The sequence below is a fragment of the Ceratotherium simum genome, chromosome 18 (genome assembly GCF_057802395.1).
Source record: "Ceratotherium simum simum isolate JZ-2026a chromosome 18, ASM5780239v1, whole genome shotgun sequence".
Classification (NCBI taxonomy): domain Eukaryota; kingdom Metazoa; phylum Chordata; class Mammalia; order Perissodactyla; family Rhinocerotidae; genus Ceratotherium; species Ceratotherium simum.
The window spans coordinates 28147414-28169975 of record NC_141917.1 but is presented as its reverse complement, the minus strand read 5'-3'; the positions used below and the strand labels follow the sequence as shown (position 1 = coordinate 28169975).

The following is a 22562-nucleotide window of genomic DNA, read 5'->3' as shown; positions in this document are numbered from 1 at the left end:
GCTCAAGTCAGCTCAGTTGCCAGGCTGCAGAGAATCCAGTCACCAATCTATGCAGGCCCACACGTTGCCTGAGGGCTTGTTGTTGGGTGGGGCTAGTCTCTAGGGTGGGCTGCCTGCCCTGGCTGAGCTGGATTAAATCGGTGCTCTAGCGGGTGGAGCAGACCCTGGGCTAGCAGGTCTCAGGGAGAACTCCAATGGCGTCTGTGTCAGCACGCTCACACCAGGCCACAACAATGGCCGCCGCCAATGTCCCAGTCCCTGGAGAGGTCTCACCCCTCACCGAGATGCACTCAGGGCCTATTAGGTGAGTCTCTTGTCACCGAAGCACTGTGCACCTTTCTTTCTGGTGATTTTAGGTTGCTTTCTGAAACGGGTGAGTTTGTGCGCGGGCCCTTTAAGAGCCAGTTTTAGTTTCTTTGTGAACCGGGTTTTCTGGGGTTGCTCCCCAATGCTTTAGTAGCAGGCACAGTCAGATATTATGCTGCTGGTCTCAATTGTGCTGGGTCCACAAAATGCCCACAGCGGGGGCGCTCCCCGGCTCAGGGCCCCGCGCCTCCAGGGAGGCTGCATACCTGTGAGCTGCTCCCGGCGGCCGTGAAGCTGGCGGCTTGTGACGGCGGCGTTTTTCTCTCCAGAAGGGGGTCTCTGCCTCTTCCACCCCAGTTAGGATTGTCCGTTGTTGCAGGAGTTCCTCTTATCCAGTTTTCAGTTCTGTCTCAGGGGTAATTTTTCCACGAGTAGTTGTAAATTGGCTGTGTCCACGGGAGGAGGTGAGTTCAGAGTCTGCCTACGCCGCCATCTTGACTCCCCCCTTCGCAACTAACCTTTAAGAAATTACTAGTTGTTGAGATCTGGTGTCTTATCAAAGAAAAAATATACCCATAATTATCTGAAAAAGGCTATACTCCTTTTTCCAACTACATCTCTGCATTAGGCTTGATTTTATTTATATACCTGAACCCAAACAACATATCCCAGCAGATCAAATATAGAATCAGATATGAGAATCCAGCTGCCTTTTATCTAACCAGTCATTAAAGAGATTTGCAGAATTTAAAGCAATACCATTCTTCTCACTTTTTCTTTTGTTTTAGAAAATATAGCTATTTTTCATAAAAAATGTTATTTATGTTAGGATGTAATTGGGTTTGATATTGCTATTTTTAAATGATTTGATAAACAAATATTTTTTAAATTCCTGTTTTAGTTTCTAACTGGGTAAATAACTATATAAATAACCCACACAAGTAAAAGCTCTTTGATGTCTTCAATAATTCTCAAGAGTATAAAGAAGTCCTGAGACTTCTATTTTTAGTAGCTCAAAAAGTGAGAACCACTGGCTTAGAGTATAAGTTCCACCACCTTTAGGAAAACTGTCCAACCATCTGATTGGGGAGAGCAACCTTTTCTAGAATTCCTGTAGACGTTAGGTATGTACCACTCACCTGTCAGTTGGCATTATCTTATCTTGTCATTCTCTGTTTTAAAATTCATTTTTAAAAATCTTTAACATGTCCTGCAAGCTTCTCATGGGCCAGAGTTCTGTCTTGTCACATTTGGGGGAGAGAGTGAGGGATGTTCACAATGTACACCTGTTGTTGATAGCACATAGTGAAGCTTCCTATTTTACTAGTATCATTGTCTTCATATGCTATTGCAAACGTGGCAGAACCTCAGTAACTTACAAATACTACTAGGGCAGTAGCCTGAATTAGTGAAAAGTCAGAATTCCAAACATATTTATATATTTTAACTTATATATTTTATGTTTTTAATATTTTTCCTTGAGGTAAGACTAAGGAATACTCATTGCAGAAAATTTGTAAATTACACAAAGTCAACAAAATAAAATGCATTTGCAAAATAAATAGTACTTAGTTGTTTTCTAGCCTTTAAAAAATTTAAAAGTACTTGTAATCTCACAATGTAGAGATAATGGCTATCAATATTTTGATCAATCATCTTCAAGAACACATATCATCCCTATAAAGTGAGAGTTTTACAGAAAATTTGGATCCTACTTTATATAACTTTTTGTATCCTCTTCATGACCTTAATTGCTCTTTGAAAACATTTTTTGTAGCTCTGTCTGTTTCAATGACATGTATTTAGGTTGCTTCTGATTTAATGTTTTTATCAATAATACTGGGATGAACATCCTTAAAGTGAAACAATTGCTGATTCATTCAAGACAGATTCCTAGAAATGGGATTACTGGATCAACAGGAATTCCAAAATGCAGTTTGATTAATTTAAAATTATGTAAGTTGAAGAATATCAATTGCATTATGGCCAACCAGCAGTGACAGCATGGAAAGTGGGAGGCCAAATAGAGCTTTCCATTGTGTAGGACTATCTTCCTATGCATTTTTAGATCTCTAGCTCTTGGGTGCTCAGAGGTGTTTGCAGTTGTGGTGCTGGAGACTCAACTCTGAGGGGATATAGCTGTCAGGGAGCTTAGTACAAGCCACAGAAACCAAACCCGGCTAATTTAAGCATAAAGAAATGTATTAAAATATCAAGTCACTCTCTAAATTTCCAGGAGCACCAGAGAGCTAGGACTAGAGGCCCAAATCACAGTAGATCTGATCCTAAGAAGACTCCACTGCTTCGCCATTGTGACTGTCCCTGGAGTTCACCATCATGGCTGCCTCTACAAGCACTAGGATGGATGCCAGGGCTGATGCTCCGGCTCCTGAGTCACCATCCAGCATGGATGCTGTGATTGGTAGAGCCTTGTAATTGTCCTCATTCAAGCTGCAAGGGAGGCTAGGAAATTGCAACTTTGGCATTGAGGAGTGGTGTCTGCTTTGTACCAAGACATATCAAGAGGGGCAGCCCCTAATATTGAAGAATAGTCCAGAAACTGAGCTGCCAGAAAAGAGTAAAAAGTGCTTACCATAGACAGTGACAATGATTGTCAAGCACCTGAGAACATAGGACCTTTTCTGGTCTGGAAGGCGGGACACTGATATACCTTCCTGTTTATTACAGAGGAGCAGCCAGGTCTGTTTCGTCATTATTGTCTGGTGCCTAGGACAGAGTAGGTGTGCAACAAACATTTCTTGAATGAATGAATGAATATTTAGACACTGCTGGTGGAAATGGATGCTGTCCACTCTGGAGGAGGCTGACACTATTTCATTCCGTTTCAATGGATGCTGTCACTGGGAGTGGAATGTACAGTGTCAGGCTAGAGACACATTGTCCCATGGTCTTCACTTTCCCTCCTATGCATGTTCTAGGGTTGTTAAAAGATAAACTGAGGCATATTAAAATTTTTTGAGTTTATTTGAACAAACATCTACTCCAATCGGCAGTGCCAAACTGCTGTGGTTAGGAGCTCTCTACTCACGGGAGCTGTGGGTAAGACTTTTATAGAGAAGACTTGGGAAGCAAAGCAAGGAAATTATTTGATTGGCTGTAGCTTAAGCAGTTGCTTTAAGTGGGAGAGCCCAGTTGGCTGTTTGCGATTGGTTGTCCTTAGGTTTTTTTTTTTTTTTAATTTTTTGTTTATTGCAGTAACATTGGTTTATAACGTTGTAAAAGTTTCAGGTGTACATCATTATACTTCTATTTCTGCATAGATTACATCATGTTCACCACCAAAATACTAATTACAACCCATCACCACACACGTACCGAATTATCCCTTTCACCCTCCTCCCTCCCCCCTTCCCCTCTGGTAACCACCAATCCAATCTCTGTCCCTATGTGTTGTTTATTGTTGTTATTATCTACGACTTAATGAAGGAAATCATACGGTATTTGACCTTCTCCCTCTGACTTATTTCACTTTGCATTATACCCTCAATGTCCATCCATGTTGTCACAAATGGCTGGATTTCATCATTTCATATGGCTGAGTAGTATTCCATTGTGTATATATACCACATCTTCTTTATCCATTCGTTCCTTGATGGGCACTTAGGTTGCTTCCAAGTCTTGGCTATTGTGAATAACGCTGCAATGAACACATGGGTGCATGTACCTTTACAAATTGGTGTTTTCAAGTTCTTTGGATAAATACCCAACAGTGGAATAGCTGGATCATATGGTAGTTCTAGCCTTGATTTTTTGAGGAATCTCCATACTGTTTTCCATAGTGGCTGCACCAGTTTGCACAGGTCCTTAGGTTTTGATTTCTTAATCTTGAGGCATTTGTAGGCTTAGGTTTTGGTTTGCTTATATAGGCTGCTAAGGCATCCGAGCCACCTCAGTCTAATGGTTTCCTTGCTTAATTAATTTACTAGGGGAAATTATCCAGGCCACACTGCCTCTGTCTTTTTAATTCCCCAAAAGGGTAGAGAGCATTGGTGTTTAAGTATTTTCTCTCACGAGATGAGAAATAATTTCCGGATTAAAAGAAAAAACCTCAACAGGTCTGAACAACTAGGACACCTGTGTAGAAATGTGAGGCTTTTATAAAGGATCTGTTCAGGCATAGAGGGTTACACATAAGAGCAAAAGGCAATCTGGATTTATGTTTCTAGCTATATTATCCTTTTCATTTTTTATACCACTCCACTACTACACATCTTTAAAAAGAAAATAATTTTTAATGTTGAAGAATTGATTTTATAAGTTTATAGATAGGAGAGAGGGATTGAATAAGTAGCTGATTCTGAGCGATTGTGATTGTCCATGTCTGATTTCCATTATTAGAGAAGGGGACGCAGTAACAGATGACGCCATCTATTGGAACCACAGAAGCATGAGGACAGTAGAGACACTGCATTGCTTCATTCCCACTGTTGCCAAGCGTTGAAGTGGAATTTCGGAGATGGATGGCTTGGGATAATTTTTTGGCAAGGCACCTGAATGTCAGGGCTTGTTTTCCAGGACCCTGGAGGCAATTCCCTTTAAGGATACCCAGGTCTCTATCTTATTCTGTGTCTGGTTTTTTTTTTTTTTTTTCCTTTCCTAACTAGATCACTTCTAGCTGTAGATATCACAAACACAAATTACAGTTCATTCACACATCTGAGATGCCATATGCTAACTTACAGCAATACTTGGAATAAAAAAAGCAGGGAAGTAAAAAACTTCTTTGGCTCACTAGGACGCCCACCAAGTCTCACCCAGAAGGACTGTTTAGGATGGAGAACAGCTTGTCGAATGCGGACACATCTCCAGTCCCATATGGAGATGACAATTTCTCACAGTGTGTCATTCTCCAACTACTCTGCAGATATCAACCGCTCTGCCTTCCCCCAGATTTTTCAAGTAATTGGTTGCTCGCTGCCAGCAAACCCAGCCACTTTTGAGGTACAACACGCATCCTCCTCCTAGTCTATCTTGTAGTGTTCAAGTTGCCGCCAATTACACTCCTCCTGGGAGCTGGCAGATGGGTCACGTCTCTTTTGGCTTGTGATGATGTAGATGCTCAGAGCTCGGAGTTAAAAATCCAAGAAGTGACAAAGTTGGACAAGATCTCCTAGGTCGCTTCCAGCCCTAATTTCCCTGTATTCCCTGAGGTTCTAGCACATAGCGCCTGCCACAGAGAGCATGTAGTAAAAGTATTCATTACTGCACCTGTTAATAGGGCTGAATACATGGAAACACAGGATAACAACAGCAAACAGTTGCTGAGTGCTTACCAAGGGTGAGGCGCCATCCTAATTAGCACCTTAAATGGATGATCTCAGTTGGTTCCCCCAGCAACATCATGAGGAAGGTAATAGTATCACTCCTATTTTAGAGATGGGGAAACTGAGGCACCAGCTCTATTAAGTAACTTGCCCCTGGTTGCAGTAACAGGCGGAGCTGTGATATGAACCATGGCTTCAAAGCCCATGTTTCTCAGAATAACAGTGACAACAGCAACAATAAAACAACAAACACTTGTATAGCATACCAGGCACTAGTCTGAGGATTCTGTGAATCAACTCCTATAAGTTGAATAACAATAGGAAGAAAGTACTAATATTAATCCACCTTTTACTTATGAGGAAACCGAAACGCAGAGACATTAAGGAACTTGCTCAAGGTCACACAGCTCATTAAGTGGCTTGAATCTAGGCTTCAAAGTATGTACTCTTAACCACATGCTGTTTTCAGAGCGCTTCCCTGGATGCAGCTACAGATTACGATAAAGCTACACCCCCTCACCCCCAGCAGGAAGGAGAATGCAGCTTCCTTTCAGGAGTTCCTTTGGTCTGATTCTGCGCTCTGTGGTTCCGGGTAATGCTATCAGCACCTACATGGACGTTTCCGTTCCTCCTACACACAGATGGCTTTCATGGGTGGTCCAAACCATTTCCTGCATATTTCTGAGAAAGTAAGAAGAGTGTGGTTTGTCTTTAAGTGGAGGTACTTCCACAGGGGAAAAGCAATGGTCCCAAGTCCAAGAGTCCTGTTGGGGAGAGGGGATGGGTCCTCGAGTCTGAAGTGCCAGAGTGTCTAGGAGTTGGTACAGGATGAGGTCTCTGCAACTGCAGTACAGTGGTAACTGCCTTGCCCAACCCCCCAACCTCCATCTTCTTAGGCTAACATGGCTCTCCCTGATGGCCACACGAGAGTGTGACTCGGCTGGGCCAAGTAGACCCTCCTCAGGGATTTTCCCAGCCGCAGCTGATAGAAAATAGACGCGTTTTTGTCTCTGGGTGCCCAGAGCTGTCAGGAGTGGCCTGAGGCCACGCCCCCTGCAAGTGGGTAGAAGAGAATGATGCCGGCAGCAGAGGAAGGTGATGGAAACAGGCTCCTGGAGGCCTTGGACCCAAGCTCAAATCTTCTCTAACCACTTCCCTGTCCCTTCTGGTTGTGGGAGACAATAACTCGTTCTTTCTTTGAGTTCTGTGAAGTTGAGTTTGCCAGTTGCAACTGACTGGAAACTGTCTAAGAGGACTTAATTACTTAATCTTTGAAAAGGTTCTGTGGCTTTGAATTTTGTGCCTTTTTCCACCCGTATGCCAGCTTGATGGTGTGCACTGACTCTGAGGAAAGCTTTGTAGTGACGTTCCAGGGGCCTCACTTAAGTAATGACACATCTATGGCCGCCCCTACAATGTGCCACTGATTTGCCATTTACTAGGTGCCCCAGTTTGCTCGGGCTGCCGTGACAAAGTACCACAAACTGAGTGGCTTAAACAACAGAAATTTATTCTCACAGCTCTGGAGGCTAGAAGTCCCAGATCCAGATGTCGGCAGGGTTGGTTCCTTCCGAGGGCTGTGAGGGAGAGTCTGTTCCATTCCTCTCTCCTAGCTTCTGGTGGTTGCTGGCAATCTTTGGTGTTCCTTGGCTTGTAGATGCATTACCCTGATCTCTGCCTTCACCTTCACATAGTGTTCTCCTTGTCTATCTCTGTGTTCAAATTTCCCCTTTTTATAAGGACACAATCATATTGGATTAGGACCCACCCTAATGATCTCATCTTAACTAACTACATCTGCAAAGACCCTATTTCCAAATAAGGTCATATTTTGAGATACTGGGGGTTAGGACTTCAACATATGAATTTGGGGGGACACAATTCATAACGCTAGGGAATCAAGAGGAGAGGCTAAAGAACAAGGAGCCGCTCATATTCACCCAGCTAAGGGCTGGGTGCACACACACAAGGGTGCACTGGCCCTGAATTTGAATTTCACTTTTGAGTTGCTCTAGCTCGGTGGCCTTGGGCAAGTCATTTAACTTTTATGGTTTTGAAAGATGAGCTGGGCTAGATTGGTGGTTTTCAAAACATGTTCCAGGAGCCAGTAGGGCTTGTTTTGTTTGAGGGGTCAGGGGGAAATTTGGCAGATTGCCAACAACCCACACTCACTTCACCCAGTGTGTGCCAGGTGATCCATGTTGGCAGACGGGAGAATTCTATCACTGACATTGTATAGAATTGTCAGTGCACAGTGATAACACAAAGCAGACCAACAACCAGTTTTATTGTTGTTTTTCAATTCTCTAAAAGTAATGTACTCTCCTATTGCCTGTCCCCTGGGCGAAAAGTTCAGGCAGACCGATCCCACCGATTCCCACCTTTGTATGCACTGCTTCGCCCAATGTGGTTCCATTTTTATCTGTTTTATGTATAAGGATTCCAAGAAAATTTTGTTTGAATAGATGGTTCTGCTAAAAAAAAATTTTAATCTTTTTTATAATTTTCATTCTCTACATTTCAGAAAGTTAATTTTGTTAACTATTTAGGAAGGAATGCACTAAAGATTGTTTAAGGTATGGCAAATATTTTCAGTTTTCACTGAGACTGGGCTCCAAATGGAACAATCGGCAGTTGCGGGGTGGGTGATGCATCTTAATGGAGGTGAGACAGGAGAAGGGCTGGCTCCATGGAGGAGTGGACTTTAATATGGAGAACTGTCTTTTCTCTTAACTCTCCCGTTTAAGTAACCCAGGATATCTTACATCTATAATTTCTGTGGGGAGGAAAATCTTTTCGGTACACCTGTATCTGGAGTGGTAGTTTTTGTCAGCCAGTGAAAACACCAATCGGTACATGCAGTCCTGTGTAGCTGTGGTGCCAAACCTGGTTTGTTGCTGGCTAGTGGCCCTCCACCTGGCGCCCCCTCCTCAAAGGCTCCCCCGCATTGAGTGCAGTAATAATCCCCTTTTCTCCTCACACCCTAGCATCCCCAGGCTGCCCATTCCTACAGCAAAGAACCACCGCTCTGCTGAGATTTTCTCTCACCTACTGTTGTTCTCATTTTAGGAAAGAATAAGGGATATCTTGATACATCATAAGAATCGCTAATGCTTATCAAGCACTTACCCTGTGCCAGGCACTGTTCCAAGTGCTTTACATATATTAACCTGTCTCATTCACCTAACAACCCTATGAGGGAGGCACTGTCATCTCTGCCATTTACCAGTGAGCAAACAGGCACAGAGAGGTTAAGTAACTGGCTTATGTGAGCAAGCGGCACAGCTGGGATCTGAATCCAGACAGCCTGTGCTGTTACCCACCATGAGACGCACAGCTTGCTGGTTTTACATGCGTCTTTGGGAGACAGTTATTTGAATTGCTTGCCTTGTCTTGCCATTGAAGCAATCCCGACAGGGCTAGAGAGGAGCATGATGGCATTTAGAAAGCAATGAAATAGTGCATGACCAGTAATCTAGAACAGAACTACTATTTATCCCACTGGTCCTCTGGGGAGCAGGAGCTAAAATTCAGCACGCCAGTGACACCATTTTCTGCTCCTGCAATGTGGGGATAAAGGTGCCCTCCATTCCCTCTTACCCCAGTGGGGGAAGAGGAATTTTCCTGGTTTCTCTCCCATGGCACTGGGGGAGTTCCAGTAAGGAGGGAAGGGGCGTCATCAGTGAAGTGGGGGTCTCCGGGGCAGAGATCAGCCACAAACAGGAGGGAACAATTGCTTTAAGGGAAGAAAACAGTGCGTGTTCCAACTTGGGAGTTTGCCTATATTTAATCTCTGTTTTTATTTTGCAACTTCTATGACCAATCAAGTTATCTCACTGTACATAAAGCTTTTCTTTTTTAGTTGACAGAACAAAATTTTTATTCAGCTCCATATAAATAGAAATGATATGCATTATAGAACTCTCTAGAAGGCATGGGTCACACCATTCTCCTTTCTGTTCATTTGGTCTCTGCCATAGTTCAAGGCCTATATTGTATTAATTCTATAGCCATTTCCTCACTTCCAGCGACTCCTCTCTCCAAGTCATTCTCTGTGCTGTTGCCTGTATTATGTGTCTAAAAATATGAATCTGATTCTTTCCCTCATACACAAAACCCAATGTTATCATCTTCCCCTTATCTAGGGGGAATCTATCTTTCCAGCTGGTCAGGTCATGTCCTGTACATCTTAGGTCCTTTCCTTTTTTTTTTGGTGAGAAAGATTAGCCCTGAGCTAACATCTGTTGCCAATCTTCCTCTTTTTGCTGAGGAGGATTGGCCCTTAGCTAACATCTGTACCCATCTTCCTCTATCTTATACGTGGGACGCCATCACAGCATAGCTTGATGAGAGGTGCTTGGGTCCACACCTGGGATCTGAAGAAGCAAAGCCCAGGCCGCTGAAGTGGAGTGCGTGAATTGAGCCACTACGCCGCTGTGGGCTGGTCCCCTTAGGTCCTTTCCTAGTTGACTTTCCTGCCCCACAAAACCCATTCTTTAAGACCTCTGTCATATGACTTTAAAGCCTCTCCCCATGCCCCAAATAGAATGAACTTCCTCCTCCAGCTCCTTCCGGGTGTATCCATCTTCCCATTGATCTACATCTGGCAAGAGCAGGAGCCCATGGGCCCCCAGCATGTTTTGAAGCCACACTGACTTCTTAGAGTTACAATTTCAAGTCCATTCTGTTCACAGCCTTTGAGAAACTGGACCCAGAAATATGGTTAAAAGAAAAAAATCTCCTTCCTTCTTACTTTCCTCCCAATGCTTCTTCAGCATTTTCTTTTTAATTTTTTTTGTGAGGAAGACCGGCCCTGAATTAACATCTGATACCAATCCTCTTCTTTTTTGCTGAGGAAGACTGGCCCTGGGCTAACATCCGTGCCCATCTTCTCTACTTTATATGGGACGCCGCCACAGCATGGCTTAACAAGCAGTGCATAGGTGCGCGCCTGGGATCCGAACTGGCCACACCCAGGCCGCCGCAGCGGAGCACGTGCACTTAACCGCTTGCGCCACCGGGCTGGGCCGTGGCATTTTCTCCCCATCATCTCTAGACGCCATTTTAGAAACAGCAATCTGCTGCAGAGCGACATTCCATTATGTGTAGCTGGACGTGTTTCGTTGTGGTCAGATTGTTCTCAGATGATTTTAAGTTCTTTTGAGGCATTTAATTGTGACCACATGGATGCAGGTTCAATGTGAGGGTAGACGGATTTTTTCCCTGGAACTGAGAGCTAAAATCTAGTGCTATTTTTTTTAGAACATAATCTCAAAAACTTTACAAATTTGTAAAACAAACAAAGAACAAAACAAAAAAACACTGCAATTACCAAACTCCATTCTCTTTTCCTTAGAGAAGCCAAGACATTTCAATGTCGTTGAAGAGTTTTGTTTTGTTTTGTTTTGTTTTATTTGAGCAGGATCAAACAATGGGGCTGCTTTACCAGCTGCTACTCTGGAGTTCATCAAAATTTGCATGATTCTCACCCTACCCTCCCAAGAATTTACTTTGGTTTTTAAAATAACTTAGGTTTGGGGACCAGCCCAGTGGCATAGCTGTTAAGTTTGTGCGTTCCGCTTCAGTGGCCTGGGGTTTGGGTCCTGGGCGCTGACCTACTCACCACTCATCAAGCCATGCTGAGGTGGCGTCCCACATAGAAGAGCTACAACTCTACAACTATGATACACAACTATGTACTGGAGCTTTGGGGAGAAAAAAGAAAAAGAGGAAAATTGGCAACAGATGTTAGGGTAGGGCCAATCTTCCTCAAAAAAAAAAAAAAAACCCAGCTGCAGCTGGTTAACAAATGGTTTAAAAAAATAAAATAATTTAAGTTTCATCTTTCTTGTAATAGTTGCTAACTTTGTATGATAGGTTTCTTAAGCGGCATAAGGGTAAAAGTAATATACATTGTTATTCTATCTGGTCTAGAAGGTTTCTGATTATGTCATCAGGATGAAGATTAAATGGTATTATTTGAATGCTTTTACATGGGTCATTTATATAACTAATTTAGTAAGTTATTTTCATTGCAGAAAAAATAAAAAAGAGAAATAACACCTACCCTTCCCAAACAAAAACAATAAAGAGAGAAACAAAAGCTGTAGGATTCAAAAGCACTGTTGCTTTCCTCTGAAATAAAAGGGGCAGTAGGACCCCCAGTTCTAATTCTGACAGTGGGGTCAGCTGCCCATTGATATTGAAGCTGGATAAATTTTATCATGGGAGTATTCTGCATACACTTTTTAGACCCCACTGGACTCATCAAATTACATAACCAGCTTTGATTTTGATAAGGGCTACTGATTAGAAACCTAGTAGGTTATTAAGGGCAACTAAAATGTGGTTAATTTTTTAAATAAAACGTCAGTCTCATTTCAGGAGTAAATAATAGGAATTCATTTTTATGCTTTTCTCCTTCTCATTTGAGTTTTTGCCCCTAAGAAAGTGGGAATGGATGGTATGCCAGAGGTTAGAGTTTTACGCCTTGGCTAAGCAAAAAATTGTGAGAACTTCCCTTTTAAACCTACCATACATGTTTAAGGCTATAGGACAGTGCCAGAACCTTTGAGCTAAAACCCACCACCTCCCCCTGCATATCAAGTCCCATTCCATAAGACTCCCCTCCTTGACTCCTTCCATGACCACCTCCTTCTCCCTCCTTGTCTGCTCCCCTCCAACAGAATCAACTCCTTCCTCCATCCTCTGGGCTCCCCTAGCACTTTTAAAAAATTCCTCTCTCACAAGACTATCACACAGTATTGTGATTTCTTATTGGTTTGTTCATTTACCCCCTCAGGGTAGTCTACAGGGAAGGGGGAAGTCAGTTGTGTTTGTACCTGTCTCCATCACTAGACCGTTACTAGACTAATCCCCAAGCAGAACTCGTCCTATCCATCCCTCTCTGACCACCACCACTGGCACATATTCATCCCTCTCTCACCACACCAAGCTATAAAGGCTTAATGAATGAATAAATGAGAGTCTGGGAAAAATATCCTCTAACTTTAGTCACCTGAAATAGGCTGACTCTATCTGGACCAGTCTACGGCTGATCACTGCATTCAGCCCCCAAAAATAGAGTAGTCTCTACCATGTGTCTGCAGGCCAATTTCCCAGCCCTGCTGCAGTGTTTTCGTCAGGTAATATGAATGTTCTTGTATTAGTTTGCTTGAGCTACTATAACAGAGTACCACCAACTGAGTGGCTTAAATAACAGATATTTATGTTCTCACAGCTCTGGAGGCTGGAAGTCCAAGGTCAAGGTGTTGGCAGGTTTTGTTTCTCCTGGGACCTCTCTCCTTGGCTTGCCAATGGCTGCCTTCTTGCTATGTCTTCACTTGGGCTTTTCTATGTGTGCGCATCCATGGTGTCTGTCTGTCTTATACGGACACCAGTCATACCCACACTAAAGCCCTCATTTTAACTTACTCACCTCTTTGTAGGCCCTGTCTCCAAAGACTGTTACATTCTAAGGTACTAGGGGTTGCGGTTTCAACATAGGAATCTTGGTGGGGGGGACACAATTCAGTCCATAACAGGCCCTGACACAAGTGATCCAGTTTCCTATCAATAGGTGGATTTACAAAGATCCCACTGCCAAAATAAATAGAGAGAGCTGTTTGCCTTTGGAATTGGCCTGTAGCCCATCTAAGGGACTTTTCTGGGTGTCTCATGATTCACATGTTGAGATTCACTAGTGCAGAGCCCCAAGAGCATTTTGCGGGGGCAGAGTTCAGGCTGTCATGGTAGGTGGGACTGTTGGGATGGAGGACCTGTTGGGATGAAGAACGTGTAGAGAAAACTTTGTGCTTCATTAGAAAACTACATTGTTTTCTAGAGCAGGAGTTGGCAAACTTTTGCTGTAAAGATCCAGATAAATATTTTATCTTTGCTGGCCATATAGTCTCTGTCACTACTACTCAAGAATGCCATTATAGCTGGAAAGTAGCCATAGGCAATGCCTAGACAAATGGATGAGGCTATGTTCCAATAAAACTTTATTCACAAAAGCAGGTGGCTGGCTGGATTGGGCCTGCAGAGCAATGCAAAATAATTCTCGACTCTAGAGATGTAAATTTTTGACTCTGGGAGGTTCAGTTGATTTCCTTCCCCCACTTTGGAAGAAGCCAGTCTTGCCTGCATTTGCACATTTCTCGCAATACTCTTGATCTATAAATATGTTTATTCTTTTGATTCTCCAGTTCGATTTCCTCATTAATAATGAGTTAAATAAAATCTTTAACAAACATTTATTTTATATCTATATGAGAGTCATGATTTTGTCTTTTTTTTCTTGGAAAATTATCCTTTAACAAACTGGGCACTGTTTGCAAAGGGTTTGGAAGCTGTGCAAACACCATTGTGATTTTGCCCTCTGGGAAAATGGTCTTTAAAATTTTTGGTCTCACACCTTTGTTAACAAATATTTTTTAGCCACCTTTCCTTGATATACGAATCTTACATACTGTAGATAGACTAACATATATAAACATATGTAAAAAGTAGATTTGGAAAAATAAATATAGAATTTCTAATAGTTTCTTTGCATATCCCGATGGATTCTCTTCCGAACACGTTTGGTTCCCTCTCTAGTTGGGAGACTAATTTTCTGGACAATAGGGAACCAAAAATATTAACCTGCTGAAAAAAAAAGAGAGAGAGATCTGAGTTAACCCCAATAATACACCAACAAAGCATGTTGCTGTTGTTATAAAAGCTAAATGTAGTTTGATTGGCCTAAGGGGATGGCAGAATTCCTCTTAAGGAGAGAACTGCTCCTTTGTTCTGGAAAATAACTTCATGGAACTGGTAGATTATAAAAGGTGAGCTCAGGTGGCCATAGTCTGGAAGGAAGCAGATTCAACATGAAGAGTTAAGCTGTTTGTCTAACAAACATGGGAATTTTGGTATTGCCTGCTAGAGCTGGGGGTGGGCACAGTTAGGACTCTGGCAGAGAAGATGGAAAGAGGGTCTGCTCTGAAGAGGAAATGTCCTGACCAACATGGCAGAGTACGAGGTCACGTCTTCGAGTGGATCATGGCCTATGAGACAGAAAATGCCCAGGAAATATCTTTAAACAATGGTGTTGATGATCCTTTGCCTGTACCATCATTATGCTCTCTTACATCCAGAGGTTCAGTAAAAGTCTGTTGTGCCTAACAGAGTGGAACATGAAAAAAGCAGATAGTAATTCCAAAATTCCTTCAGGTGACCAGAGGCAAAGAAAGCCAAGATCTGAGGCTGGGCTGGGAGTGAAGCTAAGGAGCCCGAGTGGGGGAAGAAGAAGAGAAGGGGCTGGTTGCAAGATGAAAGAACTCAGGGTGCAGACTACAAGACTGTGATCCTTCAAAGTGTGATGGGGGAGACTATGTCCAGAAGTAATGTAGGGTGGGGCCTGAACAACGTCATTCATATTTAAAGAAAGATGACCCTGAACACTGGAGTATTTGGAGAATTTTCAGAAGCAGACTGTTTGGTTACCTATTTTGAAAAATGTTGCGGTAATAGAGTGGAGAGAAAAGACATTAGAAATGGGAAACCAGTTAAGAGATCGCTGGAACAAGAATGATAAGAACAGAATGAGGGAAGAGGGAGTGCTCACTCTAGAGATATTTTAGAGGTAGAGCCAACGGGACTGTAGGATGATACACTCTAGGGGGTAAGAAGAGAGGGGAGTCAATGAGAAATAACATTTACATAGCTTGGGCAGTTTGGTAGCTGGTGACCTGCCATTCACTGAATTAGGAAACGTACCAAGAACAGGTTTCCAGGAAAGACAGTGGGTTCACTGTGGGATATGTTGAATTTGAGATGCCTACAAAACGTCCTGGTGGAGATGGCCCAGGAAGAGTTAAGAATACAGATGGGTATCTCAGCAGACAGATCAGGGCCAAAGACATCACTCTGGGAATTGTCCTCTAATAGGTGTCATGATTTTTGTTTATTGCCCTTTGATAAATCTTAGGAAAGCAATACTCTTTTACTTTATTTACTCATTCATTCAAAAGTATAAACCACATGCTAGATTCTGGGGACAAATGATTAATAAGATCCTTTAGAAACTCATAGTCCTAGCAGAGAATTTGGCCACGGACTAAAAGCAGAGATGGGGACCCACTCGGAACCTCAGAGTTGGTATAAAGATTATTTTAAGCTGAAGACATTTGAGATTCAACAGATGCAGAAAGAAGCCTTCTCAGAAGCTTCCTTTATCTGACTAAAAACAGAAACTTCTGAGAAATGAGGATTGCCTTAAATTCCCTCTTCAGGATGGATCTGCCCCCAGGAGAGACCAAGAGTAAACCTACCATAAATCCCCTTCTGGGGGGAGTTTTTTGGCCCTGAAGAAGCTGGAAAGATTACTTATAACTGTAAATAGACAAACATTATCACAGACTTTCTTATCTCCCATTTGTTCTCCTAAAAAACCCATTTGTCTTTTCTAAAGAAACCTATCTGTTCTTCCCATAAGAACCTTTTCTGTCCCTTCCCTTTCCCCTGCTAAGTTAGGTGTATAAGCTCCAAATTCTAACCACCCCTTTGAGTTACTCATCACTGAGCACTCCTGTGTGTATGTGCGTTGTACATGGAAAGAAACTTTTTCTCCTGTTAATCTATCTTCTGTTAGTTTAATTCAGAGGCCCTAGCCATTGAACATCAGAGAGTTGAAGAATAGTTTTTCCTCTCCTACACAAGGAAGACAGAAATTTCCATTCAGAGTGGCTGGGATAACGAAAGTGGCATTAAATAAAACGGGCAACCTAAAAAGATAACCAAGTTTGGAAGAAAACGGCAGAGGCAATTCATTTAATTTTGGACTTTTTAATGTACATAAGAGTAATAAAGGAGTTAATTTATCTTATGATTTACATCCACCCAGTCTCCTCATACATCATTCACCACCCATCACCACTAGTTTTTTCTCCTTCCTCATCCTAGACTCTCATACTCTTCCTGACACTATCTCCTCCAAGTACGGACAGAAAGCAAAGATAAAGTGGCTGAGACATGGGACCTGGCACTCTGCCACGGCTAATTACCCACACTGCCTTCCCCTCCAGCTTTTCACTGGGTTTATAGTCTGCTCCTCTTGGAGCTTTCCAGGCCTTGGAATAGCTCAAATCCATCCAGGAAATGGGTATTGAGTTTCTTGTTCTTTCCCATTGACTATTTCCCAAATTCCCCTTGGGACAAGTTATATTTAGATTTAGTTCCTTTCAGAGCAAAGTCGCCTATATTAGCATTAGATCACAAACTTCCCCAACCCTCCCCCCAAAAGTCAAGGACTATTTCAATGACTTTGTCTCCAATGAATACTTTTTACCTGTTTACCTTTCCTGTTCTTCCTATTGTTGACTGCTTACCAGGTTCAACAGCTGCAATGTGCCTCAGGGTACTGTCCTTTGCTTTGCTCTCTAATTATCTCACATATTTAATATTTGCCTCTGTTACTCTTCAAGAAAAGGTCTCATTTCATATAGTTTTATTGTATTTCCTCAACTTAATTCGGCACTGGGAGCATAATAGGACTCAATAATACTTGTTTGAATCAACTTAGATGGACTCATGTGGATTTTTATATTTGATCAAATAGTGTTCTTTAATTCAAGCTATAAACCCAAAGTTGCCATCTTCAGGACTTTCTCGTGTGTGTGCATGTGTGTGTGTGTGTCTGCGTGTGTGTGTGTTTTAATAAACTCTTTCATAGTCTTTGCTCAGAGAGAACCCATGGGTACACGAGAAAGAGTGGAGGCTCTGATGCCACAATGTGATTTTTGTTGTTGGGTATGACTTTGGAAATCAAGAATGTTCGGTCAATACACATTCCAGAATTCCAGGCCTACGTGTTCTGGCTTGGTTTCAGCATGTTGACTCTATTAATGGATACTTGAAATATACATCATTTTCCATTCTTTATGCAATTGCTTTAGGGTGGAATTTTCTTTTCTCCTCCCACCAGAATCTCAGCGTTGCTTCAGCTCCCAACGTGCACTTACATGACTCTTTGTAAAACTGACGGCTCTAGTATTTCCTGAACATTGACACTTGACTTCTCCAGGACTGAGTTCCTTTGGGCTTTTCCTTCTCTGAGAGGTCAGGTGCAAAGGCTGAGGAAAGGAAAAGCAAGATGGAAGGTTTTAGTGTTTAAAAAGAGAGAAAGATTTGAACCTTATAATACAAATAAATATACATATGTGAGGGCACCTGGGAGAAACCCGGGGTGTCATGTTTCAGTGCAAACTGTGAGACTTTCAACCGGTTTGTTCAATGGATCCTGGGGTTTTAAAGCCTGTGCAGGAAGCTGAGCACTAGCTGATGACCTCATGTTGAAATCATGCAAAACCCATGAGCTCAGGAGCTGCAAGATGAAACTGGACAAGACGAAAATGGCTCCAGTGAAGTTGCAGTAAGTCTGTATAAGATCATTCAATCCTGAAGAGGCAAAAGTTGATAAAACCAAGCCCCCTGGAATTTGGAGACTTTCTTGCAGGGACTTGTAGTAAAATGAAACTGCTTGGTTTCACCCAAGCTCTTGAATGACTCTCAAAGAAACTGTTGGAGAACTTGAAAACCAAAGAACACTTTCTGTTTGTTTTTTGCCATCTCTGATTTCAGTGAGTGCCATTCTCAGTACTTAACGGGGTCGCCAAGGTCAAGCTTGCTGCCATCGTCCTTTCTGCCCTCTTCTCACGTGCACTTTCTTCGTGTACAATCCCAGTGACCGTCATCAAGTAGCTCTCACCGAGCTGTGCTGCATCGAGTCTCGACACACATTTGTCTAAGCTTTCGTCTCAGACAGCAGGCCCTGGAAAGCTGCTGGACCTGGCCCACACTCCCAGAAGCCCAGGCTGGGGCGGGGTGGTGTTGGGATTGGCCCCTAGGTTTTGATGGCACAAGGAGGACCTGAGAGACAATGATCAGGAACCATACCCATCCATGTTAGGCTGATGGAGGAAACAGAGGTGTGCATCCGAAGGAAGAACCAGAGAGATTGAATCCAGGTACAGGACCAAAGCTGAGGAAACCTTACCAAAAGGAGCAAGTTCAATGGGGCAAGGAGGCCCCAGAATGTAGCCAAAGGTGCTTTTCCTAGGATACCAGAATCTTGGTCATGGAGGGGAGGCTGAAATGTGCCCTGTATTGGTCGGTTGCACAGAACAGAATCCATTCTCGTTGTTTTACGCAGAAAGGATTTATTTCAGGGACTTATATGGTTTATAGAACCATTGAGAGCGCCAGGCTCAAAAATAAGGTTTCAGGAACAACTCCCTAAGTGGCACCAATGGAACCGTGGTTTCTTCTGCATTTGGAGGCTGCCTTCTCAGCGAGGGAGCTGGCTCTGGAGCTCCCGGCCATTGCCAAGATCAGGAGGCTGCTCTGATCTGGGGGCTGCTGACACCCTCGACACTTGCTAGGCCTGCTGCAATCGACACTGCTAAATGAATGCCCAGCACCTGCTCTGACACTAAGGAAGCCAGTGATGGAGGACTGGGGCCTCTGCTCCCACCACCACAGGACCACGGATGCCCTCACGAGTGGCCTGCCCACAAAAGCAGCAAAAAACAGTAGAAGTAGGGAAGTCTCATTTTCACTAGACCTACCCCTGACAAATACAGGGCACAAAAGTACAAATGGAGGCCACTTACCATGTATCTTAAGTGCTGAAAGTTACAAATCAAGCTACAAATATGCTCTACCCTTCTAGCTAGACAAATACACCTTCATAACAATGTGGGCATTCAGAGTCAAAATTAGATTCTTGAACTCCTCTGAAGAATGTGCCAGAATGTGGCAGTGTGGGAGAGCTGACCCCTGGCCCCAGTCTCTTTGCTCCATTGGCTTGTCCCGCACTGCCAAGGGCTTTGTGCCCAAGTGTGTGGATGCTCCAGCTTACATGCCCAAGCTCTGTTCAGACTGCAAACCCCCCTCGCCTGCCACAAACAATGCCCATTAGCCACCCCTTGCGGAGCTTGTTTGCTCAACAATTTTACTCTCAGATCTACTCCCCTCATTGTTTTCTTCCCTATCCAAGCAGTTGATTTCAAGAGTTGGGGAAGTAAGAAATGCCTTTCCTCACAAACAATTGAAAACCCGTTGGTCTCCAGTCTAAGAGACAATTTGGCAGAGCGGGGAGGTGTGTGGGCTTCGGCAGTATCAGGTTGCATTGAGCAAGTTTCCTAAGTTCTCACAGCCTCAGTTCCTTCATCTCTGAACTGGGAATAATAGGACTACTTTTTAGAAAAATGCATGTAAAGTGCTTAACATAGTGCCCCAGCACATAACAAGCGCTCAAAAAAAAAAAAAAGAAAAAAAATTCAGCCATTATTATTGTTGTTGTGGTTACAAATTATTAGGTAAGACTGACTATATGGGACCAGTCAGATTATTAGGGTCTTCTTGGGCCTCCAACCAGATTACTTATCAGATGAGTTCTTGCACCCGGCACTTGGTTTCTGTGCCTTGAGTCAGTTATAGGCACTGCTTAGAGCAAGCTGGAAAATAGTCTTCATCTTGCTTGCCTATATTGGCTGATAATGGCTGCCTGGACAACTGTGTTGAGGAGGAGCCTGAAGCCAAATCTGGGCACAATGTTGTGATTGATGAATAATGTCTGCCCAGGTGTTGGAAGGGATAGGGCTGTATGTGTGCCAGGTATCTGCCATTCCTGGACTAGACCCCATTCCTAAGCAGTAGGAAAGAAGACAGACTTGCAGAGAAACACTGGGTTTGAGTCCCACTTCTCCCACTCCATGGCTCTGTAACCAAGGGCCAGGCATTTAACCCACTTTTGCTTAGATGCTTCATCTGTAAAATGAGGATAACCAGGTTTACCTCGCCTTGCAGGGCTGTTTGTGAGGGTCAAACGAGATAATGCTTGTAAAAACACTGTCAATTGTGAGGTGTTGCCTCAATACAAGGTGTTTGTTGTAGCGTGTGGTATTTGGCCAGTTTGTGCTTGACGAGGAGGGAGAGCCAGGTCAGTGATAGTTTTGGTCAGCCTCTGCCTGCATCATCTTAGCCTGACTCTGCATCCTCCTTTAGTTTCTGAGTGCTGATCTCTTGGGAGAGAGCCTGGTAGGGCAGAAAGAACTTGTGTTTAAAGCCAGATGCTGCCTCATTTATCGACTGCACGACTTAGGTCATTTCACAGCCTCTGTGAGCCTCAGTTTCTTCATCTGGAACATGGAGATTGGATCAAGATAATAATGACATCTATCTCAACTGTCTCCCAGGCTATGGAAACTCAGTGGCTATGGTCCTTTACTATGATCTGAACCAAATGAATCTTCATCCTGCAAACCCTCTTGCCTGCCACACCCTCCTCCCCTCCAGGGTCCCCAAATAGCTTCCAACATTCTTGTCCTGTCATGGGTTTAACTTGGGGCACAGCCTCCATGAGCTCTCTATATCAATGCTAGAGTGCCAAGGCAAAGTCAGGATTGGGCCATAAACTGGAGGTCAGGAGAACATGAAATGGAAGCTAAAACTTGGTCTTCAAAACAGAGGTGGAGTGGGGTTGTGGCTTGGGTTGGGTATACAAGGTGCTGGGGAGGCCCAAGGGCAGACCCCAAGCCCACAAGGAGAAATGGGAGGGTTGCAAAGAGTGGAGCACACATGAGGTCAGAGTTAGCCAGCATTGATGAACAGGTTGGCGCCAAAGCACCAGCCCCAGGCAGTTCCCCAGACCCTGCCTCCAACTCTTCAAGAAGTTCTGGGCCTTTGGACTAAGAACTAAGCATGTTAGAGGCCTGGTGTCCTGAGGCTGCTATGAAACACACACACCCACTTGCGCCCAAATTCGTTTCCTCTCTCTACTCACTCTATATTTCTTCTTTATACCCCTCCCAGCCTTAAGCAAAGAGAACAGCACAGTTTGATCGAGGCTTTCTGTGTTAGTTTCCTAGGGCTGCCTAACAAAGTACTACAGACTGTGTGGCTTATACAACAGAAATTTATTGTCTCACAGTTCTGGAGGCTGGAAATCCAAGATCAAGGTGTTGGCAGAGTTGCTTCCTCCTGAGAGCTGTGAAGTAGAATCTGTTCCCTTCCTCTCTCCTAGCTTCTGGTGGTTGCTGGCAATCTTTGGCATTCCTTGGCTTGTAGTTGCAATACTCTGATCTCTGCCTTCATCTTCACGTGGTGTTCTCCCTGTGTGTGTGTGTGTCTCTGTGTCCAAATTTCTGCTTTTTATAAAGACACAATCATATTGGATTAGGGCCCACCCTAATGACCTCATCTTAACTTGGTCATCTGCAAAGACCATATTTCCAAATAAGCTCACATTCTGGGGATTAAGACTTCAACAGATGAATTTTGGGGGGGACACAATTCAACCCATAACACTCTCCTTGCTTCTTTTCGAACCAGGGTGGTTGAATGAAGATGGAGAATGAGGTAGAACAAAACACCAGAGTTAACACAGAATCTGTTTTTGCTCAATTAGGAACTAGAGGAGCAGTCATGCTATGTAGACTGTTTCCTCATATTCTGCTGGGAGAGGGGAAAAGTGCTTTCAATACTGTATCTTCAGAGCTTAGAACAGTCCTGGTGTTCTAATTGAGCAGATGCTCAATTAATAATTGCTGAGTTAGTAAGGAATGAAGGAAACTCAGCCCATACTAGCAGCCATTGATGGTTTACACTCTGGTACCCATGTCTTGCCTGGCCTGGAGAAAGGACACATGAAATGGCTGTGGAATTTACCATCAGTTTCTCCCATGTAGTACACATGGCCTTATCACTAGGAGCTGAGCCCTACCAGGAGTGAAGTGAAGAGCTTCAGGTGGTGAGTCTTGGAGGGCTGGACTCTTCCTTAGCCCATGTCCCTTGCTACTTCAGTGATCTCAGCCCACTCCCTGTCACCTTAGGGCCCCATTCTATAGCAAATCTTGAGACCTGAACTGAACTTTATATTTCTAAGCTGTCACAAAATTCCTTCCCTTACCAAAGCATACTGATCCTGCA

The 22562-nt window shown here is 43.4% G+C and overlaps 1 long non-coding RNA gene across 1 annotated transcript in view; it reads left to right on the top strand.

Moving 5' to 3' along the window:
* The first annotated feature begins 201 nt into the window (after window positions 1-201).
* Window positions 202-22562, top strand: part of LOC147914600 (uncharacterized) — a 44389-nt gene continuing 22028 nt past the window's right edge. Inside the window, exon 1 of the long non-coding RNA XR_015555093.1 lies at window positions 202-304. This is a non-coding gene — a long non-coding RNA (uncharacterized LOC147914600). The remainder of the gene's footprint in view (window positions 305-22562) is intronic.